Here is a 14,685-nt window from a genome sequence, read left to right on the forward strand (position 1 = left end):
GACACTCCGGAGCATTACTGAGGGAGTGCTGCACTGTCGGAGGGGCAGTACTGAGGGAGCACCACACTGTCGGAGGGGCAGTACTGAGGGAGCACCGCACTGTCGGAGGGGCAGTACTGAGGGAGTGCTGCACTGTCGGAGGGGCAGTACTGAGGGAGCACTGCTCTGTCGGAGGGGCAGTACTGAGGGAGCACTGCTCTGTCGGAGGGGCAGTACTGAGGGAGTGCTGCACTGTCGGAGGGGAAGTACTGCGAGAGTGCTGCACTGTCGGAGGGGCAGTACTGAGGGAGTGCTGCACTGTCGGAGGGGCAGTACTGAAGGAGCGCCTCACTGTCGGAGGGGCAGTACTGAGGGAGCAGTGCTCTGTCGGAGGGGCAGTACTGAGGGAGCACTGCTCTGTCGGAGGGGCAGTACTGAGGGAGCACCACACTGTCGGAGGGTCAGTACTGAGGGAGTGCTGCACTGTCGGAGGGGCAGTACTGAGGGAGCGCCTCACTGTCGGAGGGGCAGTACTGAGGGAGTGCTGCACTGTCGGAGGGGCAGTACTGAGGGAGCACCACACTGTCGGAGGGGCAGTACTGAGGGAGTGCTGCACTGTCGGAGGGGCAGTACTGAGGGAGCGCCTCACTGTCGGAGGGGCAGTACTGAGGGAGCAGTGCTCTGTCGGAGGGGCAGTACTGAGGGAGCACTGCTCTGTCGGAGGGGCAGTACTGAGGGAGTGCTGCACTGTCGGAGGGGCAGTACTGAGGGAGCGCTGCTCTGTCGAAGAGGCAGTACTGAGGGAGCGCTGCACTGTCGGAGGGGCAGTACTGAGGGAGTGCTGCACTGTCGGAGGCGCAGTACTGAGGGAGTGCTGCACTGGCGGAGGGGCAGTACTGAGGGAGTGCTGCACTGTCGGAGGGGCAGTACTGAGGGAGCAGTGCTCTGTCGGAGGGGCAGTACTGAGGGAACACCTCACTGTCGGAAAGCAGTACTGAGGGAGTGCCGCACTGTCGGAGTGGCAGTACTGAGGGAGCACTGCTCTGTCGGAGGGGCAGTACTGAGGGAGCACTGCTCTGTCGGAGGGGCAGTACTGAGGGAGCGCTGCTCTGTCGGAGGGGCAGTACTGAGGGAGTGCTGCACTGTCGGAGGGGCAGTACTGAGGGAGCGCCTCACTGTCGGAGGGGAAGTACTGAGGGAGTGCTGCACTGTCGGAGGGGCAGTACTGAGGGAGCACCGCACTGTCGGAGGGGCAGTACTGAGGGAGCGCCGCACTGTCGGAAGGGCAATACTGAGGGAGCGCCTCACTGTCGGAGGGGCAGTACTGAGGGAGTGCTGCACTGTCGGAGGGGCAGTACTGAGAGAGTGCTGCACTGTCGGCGGCGCAGTACTGAGGGAGCACCGCACTGTCGGAGGGCAGTATTGAGGGAGTGCTGCACTGTCGGAGGGGCAGTACTGAGGGAGCGCCTCACTGTCGGAGGGGAAGTACTGAGGGAGTGCTGCACTGTCGGAGGGGCAGTACTGAGGGAGTGCTGCACTGTCGGCGGGGCAGTACTGAGGGAGTGCTGCACTGTCGGAGGGGCAGTACTGAGGGAGTGCTGCACTGTCGGCGGGGCAGTACTGAGAGAGTGCTGCACTGTCGGCGGGGAAGTACTGAGGGAGTGCTGCACTGTCGGCGGGGCAGTACTGAGGGAGTGCTGCACTGTCGGAGGCGCTGTCTTTCGGATGAGACATTAAGCCAAGGACCCGTCTGCTCTCTCAGGTGGATGGAAAAGATCCCACGGCACTGTTTTGAAGAAGAGCAGGGGAGTTACCCCGGTGTCCTGGCCAATATTTATACCTCAATGAACATCACACAAACACATTATCTGGTCATTATCACATTGCTGTTTGTAACCATTCTCCGCCTGCTCCACGATGACATGCGAGCTGTGATCCTGACTAATGGATCCACCACAGACCCAATCCACGTCCGGACTGGGGTCAAGCAGAGGTGCGTCCTTGCACCAACGCTCTTCTCGATCTTCCTTGCTGCAATGCTCCATCTCACCCTCGGCAAGCTCCCCGCTGGAGCGGAACTAATCTACAGAACAAATGGAAACTGTTCAACCTCCGCTGCCTCCAGATCAGATCCAAAGTCAAAACATCCTCTGTCATCAAACTACAGTACACAGACAATGCCTGCGTCTGCGCACACTCGGAGGCCGAACTCCAAGCCATTGTCAATGTCATGTATCTCACATTACTGTATATAACTGTATCTTACCATGACTGTAACTGGATATGACCTGTAACAATAAGCATACCTTACCACCAGGGGTGCACTTGCAGGAGACACTCCATACCTGTCCCACTGAGGTATATAAAGGGAGGTCTAAGGGAAGTGCAGCACTGGAGAGCTGGAATTAAAGGTGCAGGTCCTGAGTGACCTTGACTTCAGCATGTGTCTCGTGTAAGTCAGTACATTAGAGTCAGGACTTAACAGTGGCGACGAGTTACGGGATCACAGAATCAACAGAACATAAGAACATAAGAATTAGGAACAGGAGTAGGCCATCTAGCCCCTCGAGCCTGCTCCGCCATTCAACAAGATTATGGCTGATCTGGCCGTGGACTCAGCTTCACTTACCGGTCCGCTCCCCATAACCCTTAATTCCCTTATTGGTTAAAAATCTATCTATCTGTGATTTGAATACATTCAATGAGCTAGCCTCAACTGCTTCCCTGGGCAGAGAATTCCACAGATTCACAACCCTCTGGGAGAAGAAATTCCTTCTCAACTCGGTTTTAAATTGGCTCCCCCCCGTATTTTGAGGCTGTGCCCCCTAGTTCTAGTCTCCCCGACCAATGGAAACAACCTCACTGTCTCTATCTTGTCTATCCCTCCAACGAGTAAAGACCCAGTCCACTCAATCTATCATCATAAGGTAACCCCCTCATCTCCGGAATCAGCCCAGTGAATCGTCTCTGCACCCACTCCAAAGCTAGTATATCCTTCCTTAAGTAAGGTGACCAAAACTGCATGCAGTACTCCAGGTGCGGCCTCACCAATACCCTGTACAGTTGCAGCAGGACCTCCCTGCTTTTGTATTCCATCCCTCTCGCAATGAAGGCCAATATTCCATTCGCCTCCCTGATTATCTGCTGCACCTGCAAACTAACGTTTTGGGATTCATGCACAAGGACCCCCAGGTCCCTCTGCACCACAGCATGTTGCAATTTCTCCCCATTCAAATAATATTCCCTTTTACTGTTTTTTTTCCAAGGTGGATGACCTCACACTTTCCAACATTGTATTTCATCTGCCAAACCTTAGCCCATTCGCTTAACCTATCCAAATCTCTTTGCAGCCTCTCTGTGTCCATTACACCACCTGCTTTCCCACTAATCTTTGTGCCATCTACAAATTTTGTTACAGTACACTCTGTCCCCTCTTCCAGGTCATCTATGTATATTGTAAACAGTTGTGGTCCCAGCACTGATCCCTGTGGCACACCACTAACCACTGATTTCCAACCCGAAAAGGACCCATTTATCCCGATTCTGGTTTCTGTTAGCCAGCCAATTCTCTATCCATGCTAATACATTTCCTCTGACTCCGCGTACCTTTATCTTCTGCAGTTACCTTTTGTGTGGCACCTTATCGAATGCATTTTGGAAATCTAAATACACCACATCCATCGGTACACCTCTATCCACCATGCTCGTTATATCCTCAAAGAATTCCAGTAAATTAGTTAAACATGATTTCCCCTTAATTAATCCAAGTTGCGTCTGCCTGATTGCACTATTCCTATCTAGATGTCCCGCTATTTCTTCCTTAATGATAGTTTCAAGCATTTTCCCCACTACAGATGTTAAACTAACCAGCCTATAGTTACCTCCCTTTTGTCTGCCCCCTTTTTTAAACAGAGGCATTACATTAGCTGCTTTCCAATCCGCTGGTACCTCCCCAGAGTCCAGAGAATTTTGGTAGATTATAACAAATGCATCTGCTATAACTTCCGCCATCTCTTTTAATACTTTGGGATGCATTTCATTAGGACCAGGGGACTTGTCTACCTTGAGTCCCATTAGCCTGTCCAGCACTACCCCACTAGTGATAGTGATTGTCTCAAGGTCCTCCCTTCCCACATTCCCGTGATCAACAATTTTTGGCATGGTTTTTGTGTCTTCCACTGTGAAGACCGAAGCAAAATAATTGTTTAAGGTCTCAGCCATTTCCACATTTCCCATTATTAAATCCCCCTTCTCATCTTCTAAGGGACAGAATGGCTACCAACAGCTCAGATGAGAAATACAATGCTGGAGACGATTGGGTTGACTTTATAGAAAGGCTCCAGCAAAGCTTTGTGACCAAAGACTGGCTGGGCGACGATAAGGCAGACAAGAGAAGAGCCCATCTCTTGACCAGCTGTGGCTCGAAAACATACGCTGTAATGAAAGACCTGCTGGCACCCGAGAAACCAGCAAACAAGTCATTTGAGGAGTTGAGCACACTGGTGAGAGACCACCTGAAGCCAGCGAGCAGCCTACACATGGCCAGACACAGGTTCTATAACTACAGACGCTGTGTGGGCCAGAGCATACCCGACTTCGTGGCGGAACTTCGGAGGCTGGCTAGTTCATGTGAGTTCCCTGATGAACTAAGGTGAGAAGTACTGAGAGACTTTTTTATTGAAGGAATAGGCCACGCAGGCATATTCCGAAAGCTTATAGAGACTAAGAACTTGATTCTAGAGGTAGCAGCACTGGTCGCACAGACGTTCTTGGCAGGCGAAGAAGAAACGAGGCTGATCTATACTTCGGGTACGACAACCAACGAGGCATCAGAACAAGGGGTTCACATTGTGAAACAAACCACTACCCCCACACACAGACAAAGGCAGGAGAGCAGGCCTTCAACAGCAGACAGTGGCGCCAGAAGCCATCAAAATCAAGGGCCACATGAACGGCCGATCACACCTCATCAACCTACAATGCGAGCAATCAACAACAGACTGAGAGAAGCTCAAGGGAGATCAGCCAGTCACAGCTCATCCTTCGGAAATAATGGAAACGGTCTGTGTTGGAGATGTGGGGGAAGGCATTCAACCAGGGTGTGTCGATTTCAGCATGCCGTTTGCAGAATCTGCAACTACACAGGGCATCTGGCTCGCATGTGCAGAAAAACAGCAGCTCGGCTGGTATACGAATCGGAAAGGACGGAAAGCGGACCAGAAGATGGTTGTAACAGTGCACGGGACGCTGAGGTACAGCGTGCTAACACGATCAATGTCCACTGTTCTTACACCAAGACGCCTCCAATTATGATGAGAGTTCTACTCAACAGGATACCCATCAACATGGAACTGGACACGGGGGCCAGTCAATCCCTCATGAGCATTCAACAATTTTAACGGCTGTGGCCGCACAAAAGTAACAGACCAAAACTCACAAAGATCGACACCAAACTAAGGACCTATACTAAAGAAATTGTCCCAGTCCTTGGCAGCGCCATGCTCTCAGTCACACACAAAGGGATGGTACACCAACTTCCCCTGTGGATTGTCCCCGGAGATCTCCCAGCACTGTTGGGGAGAAGCTGGCTAGCAGAATTTAATTGGAAATGGGATGATGTTTACGCCATGTCGTCAGAGGAACAGACCTCCTGCTCAACAGTTCTAAGCCATTTTGAACATCTCTTTCAGCCAGGTGTGGGCACCTTCAAAGAGGCTAAAGTTCGAATCTACATCACACAGAATGCCAGACTGGTCCATCACAAGGCTAGAGCTGTGCCTTATGTGATGAGGGAAAACATTGAAAACGAACTGGACCGGCTTCTGCGGGAAGGCATATTTTCTCCCATGGAATTCAGCGACTGGGCAAGCCCCATCGTCCCCGTCATGAAGCCTGATGGATCCGTGCGAATCTGTGGGGATTACATGTCTACCATAAACAGAGTCTCCCTACAGGACCAATACCCGCTGCCCAGAGTGGAGGACTGATTTGCCACGTTGGCTGGAGGAAAACTTTTCGAAACTTGACCTCACATCTGCGTATATGACGCAAGAACTGACCGAAGAGTCTAAGCTACTCACCACCATCAACACACATCGAGGCCTTTTCATGTACAATCGATGCCCATTCGGCATCAGGTCGGCAGCTGCTATATTCCAGCGCAACATGGAGAGTCTGCTCAAGTCCATCCCGGGGACGGTTGTGTTTCAAGATGACATACTCATCACGGGCAGGGACACCGACTCTCATCTCCGCAATCTTGAGGAAGTACTAAGTCGATTGGATCGGGTAGGCCTAAGAGTTAAGAAATCCAAGTGTCTGTTTCTCGCGCCTGAGGTTGAATTTTTGGGCAGAAGGATTGCCGCCGATGGAATCCGCCCAACCGAATCCAAAACCGAAGCGATTCGCCTGGCACCCAGGCCCCGGAATGTCTCGGAACTGCGCGCCTTTCTCGGGCTACTCAATTACTTTGGGAACTTTATGCAGAACTTGAGCATGCTGCTGGAGCCTCTCCACGTGCTACTCAGGAAGGGGTGCGATTGGTTTTGGGGGGACGCCCAAGAACGCGCCTTCAATAAGGCACGCAACCTTCTGTGTTCCAAGAGCGTTTTAGCCTTTTTTGACCCAGGTAAAAAGTTAGTCCTTACGTGTGATGCGTCAGCGTACGGGGTTGGGTGCGTTTTACAGCACGTCAATGATGCGGATAAATTGCAGCCTGTTGCTTATGCTTCCAGGTCACTTTCGTGGGCGGAGCGCGGGTACGGTATGGTTGAGAAGGAGGCGCTCGCGTGCGTGTACGGTGTCAAAAAGATGCACCAATACCTTTTCGGGGCCAAGTTTGCGTTAGAAACTGACCACAAACCCCTCACGTCCCTTCTATCTGAGAGCAAGGCAATCAACGCCAACGCCTCGGCGCGCATTCAGCGGTGGGCACTCATGCTGGTGGCTTACGACTACACCAAAAGGCACAGACCAGGCACAGACAACTGTGCCAACGCGCTTAGCAGGCTATCTCTGGCGACCACAGAAGGGTCCGACGAACTGGACTCTGAGATGGTCATGGCAATCAATGCCTTTGAATCCATAGGTTCGCCCATGACGGCTCGCCAAATCAGAGCCTGGATGACCAGAGACCCCACGTTATCTCTAGTTAAAAGAGGCGTTTTAACCGGTGACTGGGCAGAGGCTCGCGATGCCTGCCCCGAGGAGGTCAAACCCTTCCATAGGCGCATGCATGAACTTTCACTACAGGCAGACTGCCTGATGTGGGGCAGCCGAGTAGTTATGCCCTTACGAGGCAGGGAAGCGTTTGTCTGGGAGCTCCATTGCGAGCACCCGGGGATCGTCCTTATGAAGGCCATAGTCAGATCTCATGTCTGGTGGCCTGGCATTGACGCGGACTTGGAGCTCTGCGTCCGACGGTGCACCATTTGTGCCCGACTCAGTAATGCTCCCAGGGAGGCCCCCTAAGCCCCTGGCCCTGGCCCACCAAACCGTGCTCGCGGGTGCATGTCGACTATGCGGGCCCATTCATGGGCAAAATGTTCCTCGTAGTCGTTGATGCATTTTCAAAATGGATCGAGTGCACCATTTTAAACTCGAGCACCACCTCCACCAGTGTGGAGAGCCTTAGAACCATGTTTGCAACGCATTCCTGACATATTGGTCAGTGATAATGGTCCGTGCTTCACCAGTGCAGAATTTCACGATTTTATAGTTGACCACGGTATAAATCACATTAAGATGGCAGCTTTCAAGCCGGCCTCCATGGCCAGGTGGAGCGAGCAGTTCAGATCATTAAACAAGGCATGCTCAGAATCCAAGGTCCCACGCTGCAGAGCCGCCTGTCGCGACTGCTGCTGGCATACAGATCTCGTCCGCATTCGTTGACTGGGGTTCTATTGATGAAACAAACCTTAAAGACCAGGCTCTCGTTAATCCTCCCAGACATGCATGAAATTGTTGAGGCTAAACGTCAAAAGCTAACTGAGTACCGTGACCGAAATTCGAGGGGGAGGTGGAATGAGATAGGGGACAAAGTGTTTGTGCTAAACTATGGCCTGGGTCCCAAATGGCTTGCAGGGACAGTAACAGACAAAGAGGGAAGCAGGCTACTGGTTGTACAAATGGACAATGGCCAAACCTGCCGAAGGCATGTAGACCAAGTAAAAAGTAGATTCACTAATAACACTGAAGAACAAGAGGCAGACTACAATGTGGAACTCACACCACACCTGGTGGACAGACAGGTGGGACAACCTGAGGAAAGGGCAGTCTCAACAGACAGCCCGGGTGAGATACCAGCAATCACACTGAAAGAAAAACAGGCACCAAGGCAAACAACTGAACCACAACTAAGACGATCCACGCGAGAGCGCAGACCACCTGAGAGATTGAATCTATAAAGGCAATAAGACCTCGGGGGAGGATGATGTCATGTTACTGTATATAACTGTATCTTACCATGCTATACATGACTATAACTGGATATGACCTGTAACAATAAGCATACCTTACCACCAGGGGTGCACTTGCAGGAGACACTCCATACCTGTCCCATTGAGGCATATAAAGGGAGGTCTCAGGCAAGTGCAGCACTGGAGAGCTGGAATTAAAGGTGCAGGTCCTGAGGTCCTGAGCATGTGTCTCGTGTAAGTCAGTACATTCGAGTCAGGACTTAGCAGTCAACACCGTCACCGAGGCGTATGAGAGCATGGGCCTTACACTAAACATCTGTAAGACAAAACATCTACCAACCTGCCCTAGGCATAGAACACTGCCCCCCCCCCGGTTATCAAAATCCACGACGAGGCCTTGGACAATGTGGACCATTTCCCATACCTCGGGAGCCTACTATCAGCAAGGGCAGACATTGATGACAAGATCTAACACCGCCTCTAGTGTGCCAGTGCAGCCTTCGGTCGCTTGAGGAAGAGAGTGTTTGAAGACTAGGACCTCAAACTCGGCACCAAGCTCATGGTTTACAGAGCAGTGGTGATACCCGCCCTCCTGTATGGCTCAGAGATATGGAGTATGTACAGCAGGCACCTCAAAGCACTGGAGAAGTACCATTGGCAGGATAGGTGCACCAACGTCAGTGTCCTCGCTCAGGCTAATATCCCCAGCATCGAAGCACTGACCACACTCGATCAGCTCTGCTGGACGGGCCACATCGCCCGCATAGAAACCTAGAAATTTACAGCGCAGAAGCATGCCTGACAGGAGACTCCCAAAACAAGCGCTCTACTTGGAGCTCCGACGCGGCAAGTGAGCCCCAGATGGGCAGAGGAAACGCTTGAAGAACATCTTCAAAGCTTCCTTGAAAAATTGTAACACCAACACCTGGGAGTCCCTGGCCCAAGACCGCCCAAAGTGAGGAAAAGCATCTGGGAAGGCGCTGAACACCTCGAGTTTCTTCGCCAAGAACAAGCTGAAGCCAAGCGTCGACAGCGGAAGGAGCGTGCGGCAACCCAGGCACCCACCCACCCGTTCCTTCAACCACCGTCTACCCCACATGTGACCGAGACTGTAGGTCCCGCATTAGACTCTTCAGTCACCCGAGAACTCATTTCTAGTGTGGAAGCAAGTCATCCTCGACTCCGAGGGACTGCTTATGATGATGATGCTGTTTGTAAAAGCTTGCTGTGCGCAAATTGGCTGCTGTGTTTCCTAAAACAGTGATTGGCTGTAAAGAGCTTTGGGACATCCGGTGGTCATGAAAGGCGCTATAAAAAAGTCTCTTTTTTTACTTTCCACAGATACGATCTGACCTGCTGCATAAAAACATAGAAACAAAGAAAATAGGTGCAGGAGTAGGCCATTCAATAAGATCATGGCTGCTCATTCTCTCAGTACCCCTTTCCTGCTTTCTCTCCATATCCCTTGATCCCCTTAGCCGTAAGGGCCAAAAACTTGCAGTAGATTCGCCGCGAGCAGTTTCCACCAGTCTCTGATTTGTTTTCAGATCGCCAGTGTTATGTCTTTACACACGACAGCAAATCAACACGAGGCACATACTGCAGACAAGGTCACTCTGTGACCTGTACCTTTATTCACAGGACCAAGAAGTGATGACCCTGCGTGGGACCTCCCTTTATATACCTGGATGACCAGGTGAGGAGTGTCTCCCACAAGTTCACCCCCTGTGGTCAAGGTGTGCATTTCTCAGGTGTATACAGTGTACAGTGTTGTTACATAAAGGTTACAGTTATGTGAGGTTACAAACATGACATCACCTCCCCCCCAACGTCTTTGGGTCAAAGATTGAGTCTTTCAGGCGGTCGACGATCTCTCGTGGAGCGCCGCAGTTGGGGCTCTGGTTGTTGAGCCTTGGCATGTGTCTTTGTCACTTGTGGTGATTCCGGCTTGTCCGGCTGACTGCAGGGACTGTACATGCTGCTGACGGTTCTTGTTGCTCGTTCACTGGCAGTGGTGTGGGCAGCATCTCATGATTTTCCTCAGGTTCCTCATTGTCCATGCTGAACCTTTTTTTTACTTGGTCCAGATGCTTGCGGCATATCTGCCCATTGTTGAGTCTGACCACTATGACCCTATTCCCCTCTTTACCAATTACAGTACCCTCGAGCCACTTGGGCCCCACAGCGTGATTAAGAACAAATACAGGGTCATCGATTTCTATCCATCTCCCCTTTGAGTAACGATCGTGGCACTCATGTTAGGACTGGCGCTTGTCCTCAACAATGTCTGACAAGACTGGATGAATGAGGGACAGCCGAGTTTTAAGTGTACGTTTCATGAGTAGTTCCGCTGGCAGGACTCCTGTGAGCGAGTGCGGTCGGGACCTATAGGCCAGCAGGAGGTGCGATAGATGGTATTGAAGGGAGGGTCCTTGAATCCGAAGCATGCCTTGCTTTATGATTTGGACCGCATGTTCCGCCTGGCCATTGGAAGCCGGCTTGAACGGCGCTGTCCTGACATGTTTGATGCCATTACCCGACATGAACTCCCAAAATTCAGAGCTAGTGAAACACGGGCCGTTGTCGCTAACTAAGATGTCCGGCAAGCCGTGGGTCGCAAAGACCGCACGCAGACTCTCCACTGTGGTGGATGTCGTGCACGAATTCACTATGATGCACTCGATCCATTTCGAGTACGCATCAACAACAATGAGGAATATTTTTCCCATGAACGGGCCCACGTAATCTACGTGAATACGTGACCATGGCTTGGTGGGCCAGGGCCACGGGCTGAGTGGAACCTCCCTGGGGGCATTGCCCAGTTGGTCACACGTCGTGCACCTGCGAACACAGTATTCCAGGTCTACATCAATTCCTGGCCACCAGACATGTGACCGGGCAATGGCCTTCATAAGCACGATACCTGGGTGCTCGCTGTGGAGTTCCCTGATGAATGCTTCCCTACCCCTCTGGGGCATGACTACCCGGCTGCCCCATAGTAGGCAGTCGGCTTGGATGGAGAGTTTATCCATCCGTCTGTGAAACAGTCTGACCTCTTCAGGGCATGCTCCGTGTGCGGGCGCCCAATCCCCAGTCAGGACACATTTCTTAATCAGAGATAGGAGGGGATCTCTGTCCAGGTTTTGATCTGGTGGGCTGTGATGGGGGAGCCTGCGCTGTCAAAGGCATCGACAGCCAAGACCATCTCCGCGCTTTGCTCCGCTGTCCCCTCAGTGGTGGCCAGTGGAAGCCTGCTGAGCGCGTCAGCGCAATTTTCAGTGCCGGGCCGGTGCCGGATGGTGTAGTCATACGCAGCCAGCGTGAGAGCCCATCGCTGTATGCGAGCTGACGCATTGGCATTGACAGCTTTGTTGTCGGACATCAGGGATGTTAACGGCTTGTGGTCCGTTTCTAACTCGAACCTTCTGCCAAAAAGGTACTGGTGCATCTTTTTCACCCCGTAGATATGTGCGAGTGCTTCCTTTTCAACCATCCCATACCCTCTTTCTGCTTGGGAGAGCGACCTGGAAGCATAAGCCACAGGTTGGAGTTGGCCCTCATCATTACTCTGCTGCAACACGCACCCAACCCCATAGGATGATGCATCGCATGTCAAAACCATTATCTTACAGGGGTCGTACAGGATCAATAACTTATTAGAACAAAGCAGGTTCCACGCCCGATTGAAAGCCCATTCCTGACAGTCCCCCCAAAACCAATCGCAACCCTTACGCAGGAGCACGTGTAACGGCTCCAGCAATGTACTTAAGTTCCTGAAACAGTTCAATAGTCCCAGAACTGAACTCAACTCTGATGTGTTGCCGGGCCTGGGCGCGCGACAGATCGCCTCCATTTTGGATTTGGTGGGTCGGATCCCGTCTTCGGCAACCCTCCTGCCCAAAAACTCAACCTCTGGGGCCAAAAACACACACTTGGACTTCTTTACTCGCAGGCCTACCCGGTCCAGTCGGCGTAGCACCTTCTCCAGGTTGTGGAGGTGTTCCTCGGTGTCTCGACCTGTGATAAGGATGTCGTCCTGATGTACGATTGTTCCAGGGATGGATTTTAGCAGGCTTTCCATGTTCCTCTGAAAGATAGCGGCTGCTGAACGAATGCCAAACGGACACCTGTTGTAGACAAACAGCCCCTTGTGCGTGGTGATGGTGGTCAGTAGCTTGGATTCTTCAGCCAGCTCCTGGGTCATGTAGGCCGAACTGAGGTCCAACTTGGTGAACAGCTTGCCGCCTGCCAGCATGGCAAAAAGATCCTCCGCTCTCGGAAGCGGGTTTTGGTCCTGAAGGGACACTCGGTTGATGGTGGCCTTGTAGTCACCACAGATCCTGACCGAGCCATCCGTTTTTAGAACAGGGACGATGGGGCTTGCCCAGTCGCTGAATTTAACGGGTGAAATTATGCCCTCTCTTAGCAACCTGTCCAACTCACACTCAATTTTCTCCCGCATCACATACGGCACAGCTCTGGCCTTGTGGTGCACTGGTCTGGCGTCCGGGGTAATGCGTCTCCTTACTTTGGTGCCTTTGAAAGTCCCGACGCCAGGTTGAAATAATGACTCGAACTTTAGTCGGACCTGTGAGCATGAACTTCGCTCCACAGATGAAATGGCGTGCACATCCCCCCATTTCCAGTTCATCTCGACTAGCCAGCTCCTCCCCAAAAGCGCAGGACCGTTTCCCGGGACAATCCAGAATGGCAGCCGGTTCTGAGATCCATTATGTGTGACCACCAACATTGCACTGCCTAGCAGTAGGATGATCTCTTTGGTGTACGTCCATAATTGCGTGTCAATGCGTTCTAGTTTGGGTCTGCTAGCTCTGAGTGGCCACAGTTTCTCGAATTGTTGGACACTCATAAGTGACTGGCTGGCTCCTGTGTCCAGCTCCATGCGTACCGGGATGCCGTTTAACAGTACTCTCATCATCATCGGTGGCATTTTTGTGTATGAGCTGTGGATGTTTGCCACCTGGACCCACTGAACTTCAGCGTCCATTGCTGTGTCCCAGGCATACCCCTGCCTTGCAGACCCCTCTTGTGGTTCATCCACTTCGTAAACCAGCCTCGCTGCGGGCTTCCTGCACATCCTGGCTAAATGTCCACTCAAGTTACAATTTCTGCAGATGAATTGTTGAAACCGGCAGGTCTTCGCAGCATATGTGCCTCCGCACCTCCAGCATAAGCTGAGATTGTTCTGAACAAAAGAGCTGTTATCAGGCATTCCTCTCTGATTGTCTCTTTGATTACTCTTGAGCACTCTGTTTGTGGGTGTCAATGGTCCCATCCCGGGACGTATTGTCCCTTGTGATGGTGTAAATGTCCGTTCAACCTGCCATTGTCTCTGTTGCGGGCCCACCCTATAGTCTGTTACTGCCTGGTTGGTGTCGAATTGCCCTTGCCTGCCTGCGGAGTTCTGAGTCGCGTTTACCATGTTAACTCCCTGCTCCATCGCCACGTTGGGAGCAGAGTATGTGATCTTGGTTTCCTCCTCCCCCGCCATGAAGATTTGAGCCATCAACGCCGCTGCTTCCAAGGTCAAATCCTTGGTCTCAATTAGCTTCCTAAAAATCCCGGCATGACCAATGCCCTCAATGAAGAAATCCCGTAACATCTCCCCCCTGCAGGTGTCTGTGAACTTACAGAGACTGGCCAAGCGCCGAATGTCCGCAACGGAGTCCGGTATGCTCTGCCCTTCCCGACGTCGGTGCGTATAGAATCGGTGTTGGGCCATGTGTATACTACTCACTGGTTTGAGGTGCTCACCGATCAGCTTGCTGAGCTCCTCAAAGGTCTTGTCCGCCGGCTTCTCGGGTGCAAGCAGGTCTTTCATCAGCGCGTACGTCTTAGGTCCACAGCTGGTCAATAGATGCGCCCTTCGCTTGTTCAGCCGCTGCCGCTCCCAGCCAGTCCTTCGTGACAAAACTCTGCTGGAGCCTCTCAACGAAATCGTCCCAGTCCTCACCAATGCAGTACCATTCCTCCATGCTACCAGTGGCCATTCTCTTGAGTCGTTGATTCCCGTTTCCCGTCGCCAAATGTTATGTCCTTACACACTACAGCAAATCAACATGAGGCACATACTGGAGACAAGGTCACTCTGTGACCTGTACCTTTATTCACAGGACCAAGAAGTGATGACCCTGCGTGGGACCTCCTTTTATATACTTGGATGACCAGGTGAGGAGTGTCTCCCACAAGTTCACCCCCTGTGGTCAAGGTGTGCATTTCTCAGGTGTGTACAGTGTTGCTACATAAAGGTTACAGTTATGTGAGGTTA

Source organism: Pristiophorus japonicus, unplaced genomic scaffold (genome assembly GCF_044704955.1).
Source record: "Pristiophorus japonicus isolate sPriJap1 unplaced genomic scaffold, sPriJap1.hap1 HAP1_SCAFFOLD_119, whole genome shotgun sequence".
Taxonomy (NCBI): Eukaryota; Metazoa; Chordata; class Chondrichthyes; family Pristiophoridae; genus Pristiophorus; species Pristiophorus japonicus.